Source organism: Schistocerca nitens, chromosome 1 (assembly GCF_023898315.1).
Source record: "Schistocerca nitens isolate TAMUIC-IGC-003100 chromosome 1, iqSchNite1.1, whole genome shotgun sequence".
Lineage (NCBI taxonomy): Eukaryota > Metazoa > Arthropoda > Insecta > Orthoptera > Acrididae > Schistocerca > Schistocerca nitens.
Genome location: NC_064614.1, coordinates 805,402,574 through 805,423,581, shown reverse-complemented (window position 1 = coordinate 805,423,581; position 21,008 = coordinate 805,402,574). Strand labels below are relative to the sequence as shown.

At 41.0% G+C, this 21,008-nt stretch overlaps 1 protein-coding gene across 4 annotated transcripts in view; it reads left to right on the top strand.

Moving 5' to 3' along the window:
* LOC126262485 (SWI/SNF-related matrix-associated actin-dependent regulator of chromatin subfamily A containing DEAD/H box 1 homolog) overlaps positions 1-21,008 on the top strand; it is a 208,968-nt gene that overhangs the window by 47,145 nt on the left and 140,815 nt on the right. The window lies entirely within an intron of this gene.

Sequence of the window (21,008 nt, the reverse complement as noted above, 5' to 3'; positions counted from 1 at the left end):
GCCAGGTGACAGAAAACTTAGGTCAGCTATTCAGGGACTTTGAGAATGGAGATCAGGTAATTATAGTTGGGGAGCAGGAAACAGCCTGGCTATGAATCCAAGATATAATATTAGGAGTGACCTGGATAAAATAGGAGCAGAAACTGGGCACACAAATGTGGGGTTTGTGGATTTCTTTAGCACCATGATCGGCCCTGGGTAAACACTACTTAAGGCATGTTAACACTGAGCTGAAAGGGATGCTCCAGACACCGGCAAAATCTCTCATAAGTGGTGTTCCAGTTGATGCTATTAGTAGTTGGGGATGCACTACACATGGTCTGCACCTAAATAGGTAGGGGAAAGATACATTAGCTTCTCTATTAGCAGATACTGTAAGGAGCGCCACATCACAGAAGGGATGATCCCTGTGGTTAATGGCACCATGCACACAGGTTTTTTAGGTTAAAGCCAAAGTCCAGACAGACAACAATCAAGAAAAATAGAATAAAAAAAGTTTCACGTACGGTAAATATGGATAAAGCTAAGGGTAGCATCAATTTACCTCATCAAAATATCAGGGGGAAAAAAAAAGTATGTGAGCTGTTAGTGTGTTTAGATACTCTCAAAAATAAGAATAAGAATGAGATTGATACACTTCATCTGTCTCAACACCATGTAAATGTAGGAATGGAAAGTGTCAGTATAAACGGATATAATTTAGCATCTTATGCTTTCAGACCTAATGTGGATAAAGGAGGAGTTGTCATTTACACAAAACAAGGGTATAAAAACAAAACTGTAGAAGCAAGCATTTTGTGTAGATTAGCACTTTGAAGTTTGTGTATGTGAATTACAGCTAGATGATGTAGTGTTGATATTAGCAATAGTATACAGGTCTCCATTAGGAGATTGGGAGCTATTCACAAAAAAGTTTGCAAAAGGAAGTTATTAATCTGCGATGATATCAGTTTAAACTTTCTAAGCAATTCTGATAAGAAAAGTGAACTAGAAGTGTTATTAATGACATATAACTCAGAATCAGTGATAAATTTCCCTACACGTAGAACTCAAGACAGTAGCACTCTAATAGATAATGTATTTGCACAGCAAGAGGATGTAAAACTAACACATGCTTTCCCGTCATAAATGAATTATCAGAACATGATGGACATTTGATTAATTTACAAAATCTAACAGGGTGTACATTTCAGAAACCATTAAGCAAAAGTGTAAGGTTGCCCAACCCGGTATCTATCCTTTCAGAGAAAGTTAATTGGGGAGATGTGTAAAACAAATCAGATGATAATTGAAATATATTTCTTGATAAATTTATGTCCCTTTTTGAAAATTGTTGCGCCCCCCCCCCCCCCAAAAAAAAAAAAAAAAAAAAAAAAAAAAAAAAAAAAAAAAACACCTTGGATTACTACTGGTATTAAAGTGTGTTAGAAAGAAAATGAAAACTGTATGAGACAACTAGAAGTAGTAAAGACTCTGAAGTAATTTTCCACTATAATTATTGTAGCATACTGAGAAAAGTCATCAGAAAAATCAAGAAATATGTATGTTACAGATTCAGGCGATAAAATCAAATCAGTGTTGCTAGAAGGGAGACAGGAAAAGTAACCACTGGGGTAGGTAGTATTACTATTAAAGAGACCATTTTAACCAACAGTACACGAGTAGCTAATGTATGTAAAAACTTTTCTTGATTGTAGGCAAAAAAATTGGTGAGAACAGTTCAAAAGAAGCCTTAACCAACAGTACACGAGTAGCTGATGTATGTAAAAACCATTTCTTAAGTGTAGGTGAAAAAATTGGTGAGAATAGTTCAAAAGGAGAACTCAAGCTGTACATGGAAGAGTCAATTTTGAGAAATCTTAGTCAGATTTCTTTCGATCTAACAGCCTCTTGTGAAATAACAGGGTGTATACGACCCGGGAGATCCGGGAAAAACTCGGGAACTTTTTCATCCGGCAGAAAACCGGGAAAAACCCGGGAATTGTTTAGAATTCCGGGAATTTTTCATTGTTTTAGTTTTCAGTTAAATTTTTGTGATTTTGACTGGTAAGAACCAATACTTTAACAAAGGATATTACTGTATCCCGCTACTGCAGAATAATACTGCAGCAACAAAACATGACCAGGGGGAAAAAAGGAAAGGAAAAAAAAAACTTAAGTTGCAAAGGAAATGCGCCGTATACAACAACAAAACAGTGCTCATGCAAGCGCCTGCCAACAGCAAAATGTGTCAAAGGCTTTAGGAAGACTATGCAATGCTTTGTAACAAGTTGCCTCCGATGAGTGTGGCGTGACAACTGTTTAAATTAAATTCGTTTGAGCAGTAGCGGGCGGGCTCTTGCGCATGCGGAGTTGAGTCGCGTATGAGTAGTACATGCTCCTGCTTCTGGTTACAGATGTGTGGCTGGGCGCCACTACTTAATATTGCCCCGGTTCAGAAATTAGTAAATCTGGGGCTGATGCACAGAGCAGTCTGAGTTGTGGGGAGGTGGGGAGGTGGGTCGTCTCCACGTGACCTGTGTTTACGTTTAGTAATTTTGTTGTTTCCTCTTCGTTTATTGCTCTCATGTTAAATGATAACAAAATGGATTTTTGTGGTCGGGAGCTATCAAATAAATTAAAATACGTTTGCGTAATTACGGAAGGCTAAAATATGTTATTAGTTTTAGATTTTATTACCACCTTTCTGACAGTCAAACATTAATCGCCTTACAGAACAATGAAGTTATTTTGGCCGGTTTGCTAAAGAGATTTGGCTTTTATTAATCTTTTCTGTTGAGGCAGTCAATTTATTTGAAACGAAGTGTTTAATTTCACACTATTGGCTAGTTTCAACTGTTCGCTGCATTTCAAGTGCACGTATGGTATTATGCCATAATAAAGAACCAAACATGATATAATACAGTACTGGTACTCCAAGAAAATTTGCATACGAATGTGCATTTTAAGCCGAATTATGCGTGTTAGTATGGTTCACGAAATTCCGACGCTCGTGAATTATCCTCTGATGTCTTGTTTCTTTTATGTCATATTGTGAGATCTTTTAATGTTTTACACGTACGAACATATGGGCTTCCTTCGTCATTGTAGCTGCGCAAGCGCGGTGATGCTTGTTATCTGGTGCTCTCTTGCAACTGCTGAAACGAACCTATTTCTAACAGGCCGCGGGAAAATATTGCGAATGGTGGTTTGAAAAGCTTTACATTCAAAGGAGATTTCCTTTTACGTAAGATGAGCTATGTGCGAGAATGTACCATGAATTTATTAAATCACAAAGCGTTTGACCTTCATTTATAAATCAACTCTTTGAGGACGACCATTTAGAAGAATTTCGAGCCCAGAAGATCAGACATTTACGTCATTAAAAATTTAACTGGCAAATTTGTGTGATGTGTCTTAAAGTGTGACAAGCGCAAGAAAGATCAACATTATATGTGGAAGCTTAGCTTCTCTTCTAGCTTATTAACCTTTGAGACCAATATTATAGGTGAATGCTATGTATATCAATTTAAACCATTAAGTTTTCTTATTTGTGTGTCGCGCTACGTAAGAGTGATGTTGCTATTGGCTGACTACATCACATGTCCTACGTTGTCATCAGCTCGTGAGATCACGTGACGTGAGCTATGACTGGCTTACAAAAGCGCATCGCAATCTCGATTTCATTGCTTTGGAAAGTGACATGCAGTGTTTGGTGGAATTCAAATTTATACCTTTGTAATACGAAAATATGCAGCGTACATGTTGCTGCACATCAAAGGTATTTCAAAACTTGTTTTCCCCCCCTGAGTTACGTTTTCTAAAGTGCCAGAAAATACTACTCCAGTATATAAAACCATTAACATTCAAAGGATTGATGAGTTTTACAGTGCCGAATAAGAGTATACTGTCACTTACTTGGAAAAAGTGTGTTGTCACCTGGGAGAAAGTGTATTTTTAACTGGGAAAAATCCGGGAATTTTTTTTCCTTGTCCACGTATACACCCTGAATAAGGAAAAATCATTAAGTCTTCAAAAAATAAATATTCTGTTGGAGTAGATGTCTTCTCTAATAAGATATTAAAACAATGTGGAGCAGTTACAGCTGATGTTCCAAGTCACATGTGCAATGTATCACTAACACAAGGTATTTTCCCAAACAGGTTTAAATATACCATTGTCAAGCCTCTCTACAAAAAAGGTGACACCACAGGTATCAATAATTACTGGCCAGTATTCTGGCTTACAGCATTTTCATAAATTGTTGAGAAAGTAATGTACTCAAGAGTGGTTAGCCATCTCAACAGTAATGGGATACTTAATAAATCACCATTCGGATTTCAAAAATGCTATCCCACTGGGAGGGCAATATACATTTTCACTGCCCACATAACAGAGTCTTTAAATGGTATGATTTCACCAATAGGAATTTTCCGTTACATATCCAAAGTATTTGATTGTGTAAACTGTCTCATATGCTACAGAAATTACCATTCTATGGTATGATACAGAACAGCATATGAATGGTTTCCCTCATATCTACAGAACAGGAAACAAAAAGTTTCTTTACATGGTTTAAGTGATTTAAGGAAATTTACCACCTCATCTAACAGGGAGAAATTACATTAGAGAGTTTGATCATGGGTCCCCTTCTGTTCTTGGTGTATGTGAATGACCTCTCTTCTTATTTGAAACAAGAAGCTAAATTCACACTGGTAGCTGATGATACAAGAATCATTGTTAATCCAGTAAAAGAAACTTCAATAGAAAGTGACACAAATAACGTCTTTGGAAAAGTTATTAATTGGTTTTCTGAAAATAGGCTTGCTCTGAACTTACAAAAAACACAGTACATCCAATTTTCTGCTGCAAGGAGTACAGTTCCTTCAATAAAAATTACACATATAGATGAGAATCTTAATTGGAAAATTCATATTTTGGATCTTCTAAAGCAACTAGGTTCAGCAACTTTTGCAGTCAGAATAATTACCAATTTTGAGGTTATTGAAATTAGTAAGCTAACTTACTTAGCATACTTTCACTCTCTGGTGTCACACAGAATAATATTCTGGGATAACTCAACACTTAGGCAAAAAGTATTCATTGCTCAAGAGAAAGTGCTTAGCGTAAAGTGTGGGGCTCGTAGTTGCACGTCTTGTAGGCATCTGTAAAATGTTAGGAATTCTTACAACAGCCTCACAGTACATTTATTCAGTAATGAAATTTGTTCTCAACAACATGGACCAGTTTAAAAACAGCAAACATTCATGATTATAATACCAAAAGAAAGAAAGGCTTACACTATCCTCTTCTTAACCTATCTTTGGCACAGAAAGGGATAAAATATGCTGCCGTAAAACTTTTCGATAAATTACCAGATGAAATAAAATGTCTTGCAGACAGCAGTAATTGTTTTAAAAACAAATTGAAATCATATCTCCTTGACAACTCCTTCCATACCATAGATGAATTCTTGAATAGGAATAAATGAATCTGTAGGTATAATATAAGCATTTTGTGCCATTTAAGGGATTGGGGTAGGTAATAAAATTTTAAGCTAAAAAATTAAAGAAAACCTAATTCATGTGTGCATTTCTGAAGCACTTGACACGTTCCACACCATAATGGTTACTGTGAGATTGATTATTTGAACACACAACTAACTAACTAAATTGCTCATTTCATGCATTTTACAGAAGCCCCCAGCCTCTTTCAGCGACATTTTCCCCACTTTGCGCAGTTAGTTTCTCAACTCCACTAACACTAAACTTTTTACAGTAAAACATCATTTTTATGTTCCCGCATATTAAGTTTTCCCACTTTTTACTTTCATTTTTGTCAGTCCAAACAGAAGTTCTATTCTGTCAATACAGTGCAGTCCCATCATTAATGACTCTTTGTTACAACATTTCTCACATTTTAAGTTTTCTTTAACATTATTGCAACTTTTGACACAGATTTCTGCAAAAAAGTGCATTTTATTCCTGTTCGGTCAGGCTTGGAACAAAGCAGGAAAAGCAGACAACACAAAGCTATTGACCATGTAATGTGGCATTAGCATGGTAAGCTAGATTTTCATTGTCAGTGTGTTGGGTCATGGCCGCCTTTATTACAGTTTGCAGTGTTTAGAAAGATGATGAAAATATGCTGTGTCACTGTCTTAGTGATAATCACAATCTGGGGATAGCGACGCTAGAAGCAACCTTCCTTCTGCTCATTGCATTGTATTACAACAGCTTTAAATTTCACAGTGATTTTTATAAATAAGCACCTCTTTTGAAGACAGTAGGCTCTGTAATGGGCTTTCATGAATTGGCATTACTTCCACTTAAAATACACTAATCTGTACCAGGTACACAGACTCAGGTTGTTACCACCTGATGTAAGACGTAAACATTCCTCCTCAGGATGCTCCTTAACATGATGACAGTTTCCACCCTCTTCCTCATCCATGAAGTCCCTGAACTGAGTAACCTCCTTGTGGCAACAAGCTGTAGATTTTGTGCCTATTGTTCCCTGTTTACAAGAAATGCCAACTTGAGTGTTGTAACCAAATATTGTGTTACGAGCTTTCTACCACAATTTTATGATGATTATTTTAGAACACAAATATCTTTTTAATGTGGTTTCATGAAAGACTTTTGTTTCTGTGCTTTATTCACATCATTGGACATGATCGGAATGAAGAAGGAAATATGCATTTGTGTTTGTTAGCATTCAGCAACTGCCTTCATGAGTGCTGACACAAACAAATGCAAGCATGGGTTTCCCTCTTCATCTTTTGTGAAACCACATTAAAATATATATTAATTTTTAATAAGAAACTTATTATTCTTAATCATCATAAAATTACAGTAAATAAAATATTAGTTAATAGAATAAAGTTGGCAGCCTTTGTAAACAGAGAACAATAGGCATGAAATTTACAGCTTATTGTGTTTCCTGTATATTAAGTTTTCCTGCATTTTACTACTTCTTGGGCCAGTCTGATGAAGAGCGTAAAAATGGGGTTTTACTCTATTTTGTTCCTTTTGAACTGACATACAACAATGTCAGTGATAAGGAGGCAGTCTTAAGGTAAAGATCTCTGTGTTATAAGCTACTATGTTAATAGTTAGAGCTCTGTGCAAATACAAAAAAAACTTTACCTGCACCACATCTGCATGACCCTTATCTGCATCTGCAAGTTCCATATCTGCAGCCGCAGATATTTGAAGATAACCCCCCAAAAGAAAGGGGGGGGGGCAATCTTGTCAGAAAAGCCATTTTACCTTCCGAAGTTGGCTGTGGAAAAGGATTTCTTGACAAGGTGCAGTTCATTATTGATGTGGAGGCCAAGTAAGGTGCATTGAATGTCATGAAGCAGGAGGTCTCAGCTGTGTTCACTGCAGCATCTTGGAAACAGTGCGGTGTGGGCGCTACGAGTATGAGGTCGACAATCATACATAGTGCAGCTGACAGATGACAAGGCTCCACTGTCCCAGGCCATTTCAGAGCAAGCAACAATGCTCTGAGGTGTGCGTGCCGATTTCATTGTTCACAGAGAGCTACAATCCTCTATGAACAGGAACAGCCTGTTCTAGAATAACAGTCTGTTACTGTCGTGTGTTAGTAGTTTAGGTAGGCATTTAACAGATCATCATTGTTTAATTCCATGACGTTTTGCACATCTTATTTTGAAGTTAAATGTTCTTGTTGGGAATAGTAAACATACTAAAAGCATTTTGAGGTAGGTATTTTTAAATTATATCAGAAAGCTTACTACATCTTGCAACATTTTTTAGTAAAAAAAAAATTATTTAAATTGCTTTGATTTATCTTTGACAAGATTGCTATAACTTGGAAGAACTGCAAGTTAATTGACTCATACATGTCAAGTTGCTGTCCCATTATGTGTCCATATCTCCCTTCAACTACTTATACAGTTTGTTCTGAAGCCCATGTCTTTTAAGAAAGGTTGTGAAAGCTCAACAAGAATTTATTAATATTTACACATCACTCTTCATATCATTGATATCTCCTACAGTTATGTGCTCCAGCACATTATTGAGAATGTGCACTGACCATGAGAGTCTCTTGTATTGATGAAGTTCTGCTGCAATGCTTGGACCTCTGTTGACAATGAACACGGCATTTTGCACAGTTCTGGATAAACTGAATTACTCTAATATCTTAATCAGTTCATGTTTATGTTTTCCCCAGTTTCTTTTTATTTTATTTATTTATTTATTTATTTATTTTTTTTAAATCTCACTCTTGAAATCTCTAGTGCACAACATGAAGTTTTCCTTTTTCACTGTTAATGTAATGAGCAGTCACTCCCATGTAGTTTATTGTATGGTATGAATCACTCCATAGACCAATTGTTGGTGGCCTGCCCTGGAAACATACCTCATCTTGATCAGAGGTTTCTTTTAAATTTCTTGAAATGGTGGTTGGATGAGATGGCAATTGCTTGGCACTCACTGTACTGTACGTGGACCCCACATCAATAAGAAACTGCGCCGTTTTAAGAAATCCATTTCTACATGCCAACTTCAAAAGGTAAAATGTCTTTCCTTACAAAATTTACAATTTCTTTTTCACAGCTGCCTTGAAATTTTGTGCAACTTCAAGAAACTTATATATCTCTTAGTATTTTTTAAAAAGTAATTTTACTGCTTTTTCCAGCATCACAAAATGTTTTAAAAGATTTGAAGCCCCCACTTTCACGTCCAGTGTAAGTGTATACATTTCTGTCTATAAAACAAGCCACTATATCTTTGATTTTCTCATTGCCAGCAAATGCATAAGCAAATTTCTTCCAAATCAACAATTTTAATTTCCAATAATGTGACATCATCTTGTTTCATGTTACATGAAATTATGTCTATGGTGTGCATTTTATTAAAGCACTATCACTACTGTTTACTTGGTCTTATTCATTACATGGTCACTCAGTTACTACAAGGCATTAACTGAAATCAGCAGAAACTTGGCAATTCCCATGTCTCAGGTAGCCAGTGGCTAGGGTTCTCATCCAGAATGTGCTTCACAGACTGCACAGAAAGGTTGCAGTAACGCACAGACATAAGGTGTAGAGCCCTTAGGTGGGGTCACAGCCAGAAGGTAAGAAATGGATAGAGATTTCTGCTTTACTTGGGCTCTCAGACTTCAAGTTTCCCACTAACACTGCAACAGATATGTGGTGCTAATTCATGCAATCTCGTTCACTGATTGCAAGTAATACAATTTGACAAAAAGCATGTGATAAGATTGATATTGTCCTTTAATTTTTAACTATCTGATTCAGATCTTTGACTGGCGAGTAATATTCCAAGTATTGGTCAATAAGAATTTGTAAGCTACTTGTTTTGTGGGTGGACCACAGTTTCTGAGGAGTCTTCCAGTGATTCAAGGAGCACAACATCAACCTGGGCCACCGATATCTACTGCTTTATGGGTCTAGTGGATAAGCAGGGTAATCTGGGTTCCACATTATTTTTATTTGTGGATTCCATATTGTTTCCTAAAGAGGAGATTTTTGGTTTCCAGAAATGTCACTGTGAGTATAAAATGCCTACCAAAATTCTGCATCATACTAACATGACATCAGTGGTACAGACCTAGAGTTTTGTGCGTCCGTTTGACAATGCTTCTTGAAAATGGGAATGACTTGTGCTTCTTTCCAATCTATCATTTTGGCATTTGTGTGATGATTAAAAAGCAGAACCACATTACGATCCTTCTCAGTGAAACACTTTTGGAGAAAGATACGAAACATTTCGGCTTTCTCTGTGTCGTTCATTTCAGTGTCATTATGGTCCCAGTGTGTCAGGTCAGATGACTTCAATATCTTGACTGATTTAACACAAGACCAAAACTTCTTATGGTTTTCTGTGAGATGAGTAGGTAGAATTTTAGTTTAGAATTCACTGAACACTTCAACATGTTGCTCTCCGTATGCTAATTTTGGCTTTGTTCAGTTTTTGTTTCTCTAGGAGGCCTTGGCTGCATTTAAACCTGAGTGAAACTCTCATTGATTTCGGAGCAGCTTTCTAACATGGCTATCAAACCACAGCAGGTCTTTCCCATCTCTCACAACTTTGCTCAGCACATGGTTTCTAAGGCATATTGTAAAATACTTTTAACTTTGTTCATTTATGCTCAATATTTCTGCTGCTAAAGATGAATGTTTCAATTTGATCTCACATGTAATTTGAAATCTGTGTCTTCCCACACTGGCTGAACAGAAATATCTTCCTACATTTACTATTTACTGCCACATTCAGCGATGTTGTAGCAGCCTTATGTTCACTGATTCCTCGTTCTACATTAACTGGGTTGAAAAGTTTGGGTCTCCTAGTAGCCAGGAACTCTAAGGATGTTAACTTCACAACTCGGTTCTCTGGTTAACTGCTCAAGATAATTTTTGGATAAGACGTTTAAAACAATTTCACTCTATTCCCTGCCCCTACAACCTGCCCTAATCACTTGAGTCTCCCAGTCCATAGCTGGTAAGTTGAAATAACTTGACCAAGAAATTTGTGGCCAACCTTCTCCATCTTTTTTCTTAAAATGTCTGCCATTACTGCTCCTGAGGCAGGGAGTCAATAAAAGCTGTGATTAGCATATTGGATCCACTTTTAATGCTCACCTTCAAGCAAATCATTTCACATTTGGAATCTATACTAACCTCACTTGACATAATTGTATTTTTTACAGCCATAAACATACTTCCACCACCAGTGTTCAATCTACCTTTGTGACATACATTTCAGTCAGAATTTAGAATGTCATTGCTATTAACATCTGGTTTTAGCCAGCTTTCTCTCCTGAGATCTATCTGGGTATTCTTGCTGCTTACAGGCAAGATTAGTTCTTGGATCTATCCATGGACATTCATGCAGTTCACTAATACTTTATTAATGTTTCCTTTCTCCAATCTGACATGACAAATGCTACTCTCTTTAATTAATGAGGCTGATATTCTTTTCTGCCTGACATCAAAAAGTATCTAATCAGATCCATGGAGGAATTTCTGTGTCCTAAAAAACCTGCTTGTGCACACCGCTTCGCCACCTGATTGTGGAGATTGAGAAATTTGCATCCAAGATCATTACAGAATTGTCTGAGCCTCTGTTTTAAGCTTTCCACTCATCTCCATGCCAGAGGACCATGGTTGGTTTCTAGAATGGGAATGATGTTGAAAAATGCACTCGAGGCTAGCTGTCTTCTCCAAAAAAGCCAGCTCCTATAAGAAGCAGGATGGCCTCTGAACTACAAATAGGGGATCAACTAGCGTACTGATTCAAAGAGGCAGATCCTTCTAAGGAGTGACGGCTCAGTGAATCAGAAAAAAGGAGCAGCAACTCATATGATCCGAAATGTATCTCTGGTGAGCAGAATGAAGATTCTACAGCAAAAAACAGCAGCATTGATACCACACAACATGCTGAAGGAAACATTTTACAAGCTGCACAAAAGTGCTACAGACCATGTGCATGTATGGGTTTACATATCAAACTAATGTATGCAGCTTTTCTCAGCCATGGAAGGAATAGAGAAGAAAGGAAGATCAGTTGTTAAAAATGCTGCGTTAACGCAGAACACACTTTGTTGCTTATATTTCCACTTTTTATTTTATTTCTTTTTTTTTAAGTATCAAATTTCAGAAGCTAAATACTGTGGAGTGAGTTGTTGAGAACAGTATTTCTTCTTAAGCTTTGATGTAGTATCACACTCAAAATATGTTGTTGGCAATTAAGGGAACTGCAGTCCTCAGGACCTGCCATGCCAGCACTCTAGACTGTTCACTGCAAACGACCGGGCAGGAAGAAAATAAAGTGCAGGGAACTTATTTGTGGATTATGGACGACTAGGTTCCAGCCAGCTGCTCACCCACCACTTCCGACTACTTTCTGCTCACTTGGAGTGAATCACAGAGCAACACAGGAGTCACTGTGGTGTCTTGGCTCACTCACTGATTCAGCTCATGCTGATTCAGCTTGGTGTTAGAGCTGATTTTTTACTGATTTAGCACCTCTCGATCCAAGTTTCTTACCAGCAGATATTGTTTTTATTATGATGATTTGTACATTACATAATTATTTTTATATATATGACTGTGTGTGTGTGCATAATTTGTTTTTACTTATTTATTTTTCTTTTATTTCATTTTACTTGTCTAGTTCCATAGGACCCAAGTTGAGGAGCAAATCTCCAAGGTCATGGAGCGTGTTAGTACATGAAATTACAAAGAAAATTAATAACAGATGAAATAAAATGTTTATGAATAAAAAAAAAATGACAAGCCGTAAGTTTATGTAAACGCAATCAACAATGTAACACAGAAATCAGCTTAATTTTTCAAGGAACTTGTCAACAGAATAGAAGGAGTGACCCGTGAGGAAACTCCTGTTTCAATTTGAAAGCATGTGGATTACTACTTAGATCTTGAATTCTTGTGGTAGCTTATTGAAAATGGATGCAGTATTATACTACACATGTTTCTGCACAAGAGTCAAGGAAGTGTGATCAAATGCAGATTGAATTTCTGCCTAGTATTAACTGAGTGAAAGCTGCTAATTCTTGGGAATAAGCTGATATTGTTGACAATAATTGACAATAAAGAATATATATATTGAGAGGCTAGTGTCAGAATATGCAGACTAATAAACTGGGGTCGCCAAGAGGTTCATGAACTTACATCACTTATTGCCCGAACTGCCCATTTCGGAGCCAAAAATATGCTTTTAGAATGGGAAGAGTTACCACAAAATATAACACCACGTGTCATAAGCGAATGAAAATAGGCAAAGTAGACTACTTTCTGTGTCAAACTATCACTTATTTCAGATACTGTTCGAATACTAAAAATGGCAGCATTAAGTGTTTGAACAAGATCCTGAATGTGGGCTTTCCAAGACAGTTTACTGTCTAAACACCTAGAAATTTGAAATGTTCAGTTTCACTAATTGTGTGCCCATTCTGTGAAATTAGGACATCAGGTTTTATTGACTTGTGTTAGAAACTGTAAAATCTGAGTCTTACTATGATTTGGTGTTAGTTTATTTTCTTCAAGCCATAAACTTATACCATGAACTGCATTATTTGAAACAATGCCAGTGTTGCACACAGCATCCTACACTACCAAGCTAATGTCATCAGCACTTGATCAAATTATGACTTTCAGGACCCCTCTTACATCTGACAAGGGTTTTACATGTAATTAAAAAACTCATTACTTGAAAAGAGAGACAGCATTGGTCGTATATTTTTATTTTTATACGACCAATGCTGTCTCTCTTTTCAAGTATACCCATTATCTGGTTGTAGTGCACAGGACACTATGGAGTCGCCAATCAATAAAACTCATTACAGTCAGAATATGATACATAGTAATAAAATTAAAGATGATTTGAATTTAAAATGTACAGAATAGAGGCAGACATTGTTGTAGCTATCTTTTGTAGCTGAATATGTTATTTGGTTCTCTGACATAGTGAGGGACATCAGTCCACTGTGAGGTTCCTGATACAGAAAAGGACTTGCAGAAGATGGTTGAGTGATGGTACTTGACAGAAAGGATTTGGCTCTGGTGGAATAAGTATTTCATCTGTGTTATCCATATAAAAGCTTTATGGTCTAGGGAAAATATTAGCAGTTGTTATTGTGAGCAGTAGTATGTCAGTAATAAGCTTGATTAATTCTATTGTGAGGCTGTCATGTCCAGTAGATGCCCGTTATGTCCAGCAGATGCTGATTTGATACGCATGATGGATTTTTTGACAGTGTTGCCAGCAACAAGCTTAAGACAGAATTTTTCATGACAACCATAATTTATCTCCAGGTAATAATAAATAAGCGCCCCCCCCCCTCCCCCCCGTGCGCGCACACAAATACACACACACACACACACACACACACACAAAGAATTAAAGTGAAGACGGCCAGTGATCTCTTACGGGGATCAGCAACATGTTGCAAGTAATGAGAACAATGGGCAAAGGCCACTAGGTTAGTAATGTGTGGGTAGCTTGAGAATTTGGGTCTGATGGGAGGCTTGCTAGGGCAGTCCATGCAGTTGTGATGACCGCTGAGTCTGAATGGAGTAGTAGTAAGAGCCCTGGACAAGTTACCAGCCTGGCACAAATTTTCCCCACTGATTTGAATCAATGCCCACTCACAGCCATTGTCTGTAATTACTTTGTGTCTTAATTCATAGTGGTGCAGTGGTTAGCACACTGGACTCGCATTCAGGATGACGACGGTTCAAACCCATCTCCGGCCATCCTGATTTAAGTTTTCCATGATTTCCCCAAATCACTTCAGGCAAATGCCAGAATGGTTCCTTTGAAAGGGCACGGCTGAATTCCTTCCCTAATCCGAGCTCGTGCTCCATCTCTAATGGCTTCGTTGTCAGTGGGACGTTAAACACTAATCTCCTCCTCCTCCTCCTCCATAATGGCTGCTGGATCAAAATGTTGTCTGTTCTTTAGTAGGACATGGCTGAAAGAAACACACACACACACACACACACACACACACACACACACACACACGCGCACGCTGATCAGTCAGAACATTATGTCCACCTACGTAATTGCCAGTATGTCCATCTTAGGAATGGGCACAGTGGCAATGCACCACGGCACAGAAGCAATGAGGCCTTAGTAGGTTGCTGGAGGGAGATGGAACCACAATCGCACACACACAGGTCACCTAATTCCTTTAAATTCCAGGGAGGGGGTGCAGTGATTTCTGACACCACGTTTTATCAATACAAATGTGTGTGATGGGGCTCAGACTGGGTGAGCTGTGGAGCCAGCACATCAATTGGAACTCGCCACTGTATTCCTCAAAGCACTCCATCACACTCCAGGCCTTGTGACGGGATGCATTATCTTTGGAAAAATGCCACTGCCATTCAGAAACATGATCATCAGAAAGGGGTGTACGTGGTCTGCAACCAGTGTGCGATACTCCTTGGCCGTCATGATGCCTTGCGTGAGCTCCACTGGGCCCACGGATGCCCACGTGGATGTTCCCCAGAGCATAATAGAGCCGCCGCCAGCTTGTATCCATCCCGCAGTACAGGTGTCAAGGAGCTGTTTCTCTGGAAGAAGACTGATTCATGCCCACCCATCATGATGAAGGAGGTATCAGGATTCATCAGGCCATCAGCGCTCTGCGATCGTGCCTATGTCCAGTGCCAAAGGTCACGTGCCCATTAAGTCATAGTTGCTGATGATGTAATGTTAACATCTGCACATGCATGGGTCATCAGCTGTGGTGGTCCATCATGTAGAGCATTTGATGCACTGAGTGTTCAGGCACACTTGCCTCCCAGGGGGCTCACAGTTCTTTTGTGACTTTGTGCATGGCACATATAGGGCCCCGAGCTGCTGCAGCCCTTTCTCCCTCCCCTGGCTGCATTTCCTTCACCTTGCACCTCCCTTCCCTAGCTTTGCTCCTTCCTCTCTCTAAGTTTTCTGATTTATATCCACCTGGTTCCCTGTATTGATCCCCTCTTGACGTTTCACCTCGACTTCTAAATTTTCTGTTTTTAGTATGAGCCATTTGGGGAAGAACTCCCTCCTTAGCATTTACGGCATGGATTCCTCTTCCTCCTTCCTTCTGTTCTTCCTTCCCCACCGTAGCTCTCCACCAACCTGCTAGATCACCATTACATGTAACCAGTCCATCTGGTGGAGCTGCTATATACCCATCTGGCTGAGCCCCCTGACAACACAGGGATCACACTACTGACACCTGAGCTTTTCCCTCCTGTGTATGCCAAAAAGTGGTTGCTTGTCTTCCTGGAGCATCTGAACTCCCAGCGACGGCTGCCCTATCACAAGGAGCCCTTGCTGTGCCAGGTGGCGCTGATTGGGAGAGCCGCTGCTCAGTGTGACTGGCATCACGGTGGATGCTTGGCGCATGAAGCATATCGAGCTGCAAAAATCTGGCCGTTCTCAAATGGACATCTCCATCAATTGTAAAGGATCATTGAATGGTGCTTTGTATGTCCCAGTAGCCTTCCCTTCCCTGGCTACAGCATGGGAGGATGGCCAGACTCGCTACCTTGGGATGAAGCACTTTCCCCACTACCTTATCTATACTAGGACAGATGCCCCCCCCCCCCTCTCTCTCTCTCTCTCTCTCTCTCTCTCACACACACACACACACACACACACACACACTCTGTGTGGTGACTGTGGACATCCCTCCAGGAGGGACTCCGGATGTTAGATGCTGTCCACCATGCGGGCATTCAGATATTGACTGGAGCCTTTCGGACAGGATCCACCTGTCTGTGAAGTTTGTGGCGTGCTGCTTTCAGTTCAGCATATTGTGGCTGCGTGTGTCCTGTATACTAATATTAGGGCAGCCCTTGGTCTCACTGGAGATCTACCCACCGTCGTCGCAGTTACCGATACCAGTGTTAACAGAGTGGTGAAATTTTGTGAACTATCAGGCCTCATCCCTAAACTGGTGGGGAAGTGCGGCAGACTTTAGTACGTTCTAGACTGCTCTGCGTGTGGGGACAGCCTTAATCCCCACCCATGAGATTTCATGTTGACTTTTCATCAGGGCGCTGATGACCCGTGATGTCGAGTGCCCCCTCAACCCAACTCATCTTCATCATCATCATCATCCATGAGGGAAGCCCCAGTGTTCTGCCTCCTGTGTGTGTGTGTGTGTGTGTGTGTGTCAGTGTCAGTTGTCATGATCACCACTCTCCACACATGGCAGATTGCCCAGCTTACAGTAGAGAAAAAAAATATCCAACTGTACAACTCCCTGGTTCGCCTGTCTTATGCTGAGGCTCACCAAAAATGTGACAGACTCCAACCAGTGTCACTTTCTTCAACTTTTGCTTCTGTTACATCCTTTTCCCCTCCTACCTCCTCTTTGCCCCAGCCCCGTCCCTTTCTCCCTTCCCCTCCCCTCTCCCCTGCAGTTCCCATGGCCTCCTGTCCTGGAGCTGCTCCCCCTCCCTGGCCAAAGAAGTGCCCTCCTCCTGTGGCACCTGCCGGTGATGGGGCTCGCCCCCAGGACCCCTCCCCCCAGCGTCTCTCAGGCTGTAAGCCTGCTACAACAACTCTGCCACCAGACTCACCATCTATGCGCCCCAAGGTCACCTGCTCTCTTTCGGTTCCGGATCTTGCAGAAACCTGTTCTCTCTCTGTGCCCTGCCCTCCCCCACCTCTGAAAGAGAAGAAGAAGAAGAAGAAGAAGAAGAAGTAGTAGTCCCAGTACAAGGCCATCCCCAGTGTCCCCAAGGGGCCATCTCCCTCCTCTCAACTTGTGTCTGACATCTTATTCATCGATGTCACCCCCTCCTTGCCAGTAACTACCACTGACCAAGTGGTGTGACCTCCCCTCAGCTTCTTTATGCCTAACTTGGACTCTCGCCACTCGATAATGTAGTGGAATTGCAGTGGGTATTATCATCACTTACTGGAAATACAACGCCTTATTTCCCGGAAGTACAACACCTTGTTTCCTCCTATTCTATGTTCTGTCTTGCTTTTCAAGAAACACACTTCCTTGATGACCACTCTTCAACTTTTTTTGGTTATCGGCTGTTCTGTTGGAACCATGCCGGCCCCAGGATAGCATTTGGAGGGGTCTGCACTTTGGTTCACACCAATGTCATTAGTGACTGGATCCCTCACCGTTTGCAATGTCTACCTTCCTCCAGGTAGGCCACTTCCATATGTTGAACTGTCTACCTTAACACAGTAACTCCCACCCCTGTATCTCCTCCTTAGGGACTTCAATGCACACCACCCACTTTGGTGCTTGCTGGGAGTACCACTTTGATGGGTAGAGATCTTCTAGTTAACCAGTTTATTACAGACCTCGATTTGTGTTTCCAAATGATGGTTCCCCTACCCACTACAGTGCCACTCCTGGCATCTTTACTGCTGTCGATCTCACGATCTCCTCCCCTGCTCTCGTGGTTTCCTTACATTGGTTACCCCATGATGATCTTTGTGACAGTGACCACTTTCCAGTGGTTATATCGTTCCCCTGCCAACGCAAGGCAAGCAGCCTCTCATGTTGGGAATTTTGCTGCATTTCAACACCTCTCTTGAATATCTTTGATGCAGTCATGCAGGGCTTCTCTGCCACTATTTTTCATGCTGTTGGCACTACTGTCCCCCTATCCATAGGATCCCCACATTTTTGACCAGTACTGTGGTGGACCAAGGATGTAGCAGTTGCCGTCCAGAACCACCAACACACACTGCTGTGATTTAAACGACACCCTTCACAGACCAATCTCTTTGCTTTTAAGCGTCTCCATGCTAAAGCTCGATACCTTATTAAGCAGAGTAAAAAGGAATGCTGGGAGCACTGTGTTTGCTCCCAGTGAACGTTTGTCTCTTTGTCACAGGTTTGGTCCAAGCTCCATAGCCTTCTGGGCTGCCAGTGACATTCAGCTGTCCAGGGTCTTATCCTCCGAGGTGTTCTGTGTAATTATCCATTGATTCTTGCAGAACGCTTTGCACCACACTTCGTGACAGTATTGGCATCCTCTTCCTGCCCTGTTACCTTTCTCTGGCAGAAACACTGAGTTGAACAGACAGAACCCTCCCACCTCCTTCAAGCTCCACTAAGCTGAACCCTACAATGAACCCTTCACTGAATGGGAATTCTTGCAGGCTCTTACCTCTTCATATGACACTGCCCCAGGCCTGGATTCTGTCCACAACTAGGTGATCCAACACTTGGACATTACCCAGAGGTAATATCTACTCAAGGTCTTCAACCACATTTGGCTCATGGGTACCTTCCCTTCACAATGTCAAGCCTGGGAAGAACCAAATGTCTCTCCACAGCTACCACATGATTAGCCAGATGAAAGTGCTTTGTAAGCTGTTAGAGAGGATGGTTAGTTTCTGGTTACGTTGGGTACTCAAATCGCGGGGGCTTTTTCCCCATATCAGTGTGGCTTCCAGGAAGGACAATCTCCAACTGACTATTTAATCAGATTTGAAACATTAATCCGACAGGCTTTTACTACCCACTGGCTTCTTGTCGTGGTCTTCTTTGACCTACTTACAGCATACGGCATGGCTAGGTGATATCACATTGCAGTTACCCTCTCTGACTGGGGCTTTAGTGGCCCCCGTCTGATTTTTATCCGTGAGTTTTAATACCACTGGCGAGTTGACACTTCACTCAGTGCCTTTCAGATTCATGAGAACGATATCCCACAGGGTTCTGTGTTAAGTGTCACACTCTTCCTCATAGCCATCAATGGGCTTGTAACCTCTGTCGGGCCTCGGGTTACCCTGGCATTGTATGTTGACAATTTTTGTGTTTGGTCCAGCTCCCACTAGGTAGAGTATCTGCTGAGCTCTGTCTCCAAAGTGCCATCCGATGAGCTTCTGCGTAGGCCGTCTCAGATAGCTTTTAATTTTCTTCCTACAAAATGTGAGGTATGTATTTTTGTCATTGACCCACAGTACACACTGATCCAGAACTTCATTTAGGCAACCAGCTCCTAAACGTTGTAGCACAGTCCGGCTTCTTGGGTCTTATTTTTGATAAAAAGCTGACGTGCCCCATATTCATCACCTGAAGACTACATGCATGCAGAAGTTTAATGCTCTACACCTCCTGGGCCACACATCTTGGTGTGCAGACCTTACTACTCTCCATCTTTACTGTGCTCTGGTCTTGTCCAAAATAGATTGTGGTAGTCAGGTTTATGGCTCAGTGGCTCCTTCCTCTATGAAAATATGTGACCCTGTTCATATTGTGGAGTGCATCTGGCTAGTGTTGCCTTTCGAACTAGTCCTGTTGACATTCTCCTCAAAGAAGCAGGGATTCACTCTCTGCTTTCTTACGCAATCACCATTCGCCAATTCTCTTACCATCCCGTGTACCCTATAATCTTACCCATCGCCCTCCCTCACAGCCCCCCACCCCTCCCCAGTTCACCGGTTGTTGGACTGGTCCTCAGTTTCCTCTATGAAACTGGTTTTTATTTTCAGATATAAGATTTTGCTTTACTCTTAGAGCAGGGGAGGCAGACTGTGGTTGGGACTTTTCTTCATGTTTTCTCAGTCTGGGACCCCATGACCACTCTTTTTTTCCACTTTTTAGATTTGGACCACCATTTTATGCCTTCTACAGTGTTTGTTTTAATTTCCTCTGGCTGGATCCGTCCACTTTTAGCAGACCCTCTCTCTTCTGTGAGTAACTTTGGGATCGCAGGCTGATGAACTCGCTGTTTAGTCCCATAAACCCTCTCAGTTATAGCCTGTGATGTCTGACATTTGTAATGAGGGATGGCAGCCTTATCCCACGACGTCTGGATGTGGTTTCATCTTGGTTTCCCTGAGTGTTGAAGACGCTCACCACAGCACTTCTTGAATACCAGAGAAGTCATGCAGTTTCTGAAATGCTCGTGCCGAGCCTCCAGACCATCACAACCTGCCCTCAGTCAAACTCAGATAGATTGCACGACTTCCCCCTTCTACACATGGGCAGCATGCTCACTGATACTACATGCCTTGTGCCTGTGTGTGACTAGCAGTCATTCCTTTCCAGATGACGCTGCTATCACCTGGACGGGTTTATATCGATAGTAGGTCGGTGGTCGTAACATTCTGGCTGATCACTGTGTGTGTGTGTGTGTGTGTGTGTGTGTGTGTGTGTGTGGGCGGGCGGGCACACATGCGCAAAATTAAGGTGATGACGGCGAATGATCTCCTTAGTATGGATGCACACCAGGCTCAAACTCACGTGGGAATCAGTAGAATGCCATGAGTAATGGCGATAATGGACAGGGGCACTACATTGGTAGGTAAGTTGAGAATTTGGCTCTGAAGAGAGGCATGCTAGGGTAGTCTGTGCACTTGTGATGACCACTGTATCCAGTCAGAGCACCTGCCTAGTTAGCAGGAGACCTGGGTTTGAATCCCGGTCCGACACAAATTTTCAGCTTTCACCATTGATTTAAATGCCTACTCACAGCCAACACATTGATTTAAATACCCACTCGCAGCCAATGTCTGTAGTTCCTT